The sequence below is a fragment of the Rhagoletis pomonella genome, unplaced genomic scaffold (genome assembly GCF_013731165.1).
Source record: "Rhagoletis pomonella isolate Grant_MI unplaced genomic scaffold, Rhpom_1.0 Rhpom_scaffold_00035, whole genome shotgun sequence".
NCBI lineage: Eukaryota > Metazoa > Arthropoda > Insecta > Diptera > Tephritidae > Rhagoletis > Rhagoletis pomonella.
The window spans coordinates 185,487-187,096 of NW_023458589.1; positions in this window are offsets into that span (position 1 = coordinate 185,487).

The window sequence follows — 1,610 nt, forward strand, 5'->3', positions numbered from 1 at the left end:
CTATCTTTCCGGAACGGAAAAATCAGACTTGGTTCAAAAAACTTAAATTATCCCCAACGGACGTAAGAACTCTTAATAGAGTCATGACTGGACACACATATGACAAGGCCTACCTCTCTAAAATAAATGTTCTAAACTCTGATCGGTGCTCCTGCGGGCAGACAGATAACTACACCCACCAAACATTCCATTGTAGAAGACTCACCAGCATAAGAAATGAATTTGATGTTTTTAAACAGGCAACTCGATTTGAGGAAATCTTTCGTAACAACAATGTAGCCGGGATCACTCAACTGGCAAAGTTTTACCAAAAAGCCAAAGTTTCCTTTTAATCACTCATATTAAATTTTATATGCTAACCCATTTTGTTTTTATTGTATTTTTAACACATATACATATAAAGGATTCCACCAATCTCAAGCCTTCACAATCCGTCGTCGTTCAAAACTACGTATCGAGAAATTTTTTTGCAAAACACTCTATAAACCACAAGCAATGTGAGCAAGTCAAATTTGCTGTCGAAAGCAAACCTTGTCAACACACTGGATATACATTTCGAGAACGGCTTTACCGTGCCCTATGTATACAAAATGCAGCGATTCGTCGCAGCGCTACAGTTGCATCTACGCATCTCGCATCTTGACGGCTGTCGGAATTTAGCACACGGCACTTCATTCTATTAGTTTTTACGCCGTCTTCAACTCAAAAACCACTCACAAATTGCAAATTAACACAATTTAAACTGATTTTTCACTTATAATTAAAATTCTCTTTGTCGCTGATTTGTAAACAAAGGTTTATTTACAAGTTACCACAACTGTCAAAATCGGCAAAACCAAAGTAGCGGTACCACTGACGGCGCCACCTTTGTTCGCTGCACCGTGGCCATAATTAATATTTACTGAGGCAAACGTCAAATAAAAAGGAATGTAAAACCAAAAGCTTTTTCGCCCCATATGAGCATTGCCAGCAAAGAGTTTTGCCAACTGGTATAATGCACCAGAAGAAAGAAAAGGGATGGGTGTATCTTTTTGTAGAATCACTAATACAAGCAAAAAGTGCTTGAAATGTATTGGGTAGTTCCAGTGTACGGTAAATGGCGGAAACCGAGAATATAAAAGGAGCTGTTTGCTACGGGATTGCCCAAAACGCTATTCAACGGCAGAACGTGCCAGAGCCGCATTCCTCGGCGTTTGCTTCTTTTTGGCTGTGTCGCGATAGTTAAAACCGCGTGTGGTGGACAATTCGCGAAGTGCCGGAAAGTTTTTTTTTGTAAAAGTCCGCGCGAAAGTTCTTAAATTCGGTGGAGTCAACGATAAAGACCACCGGGAAGGGCCGCAGGGGGTTATCTTGACCCAAAGAACCCTCAGACAGCGTAAAGTGTGCGAAGTCCACGAGAAAGTGACGTGGGAACAGGTGTATAGGATAGGAGCTGTTTAAGTAAACACGAGTCCCGGAGGTACCCGTGTAGGCGTTTTTCCAATTTTTGCTGATAGCCGTCAAAAGTGTAAGTTTGTTAGTTTCCTTTGTGTAGATTTAAATTGGACCCTAAGTTCCATTTAATTATAGTGTGCCGGATGTTAGGAGTGCGGCGAAAATATTTAGTCTCC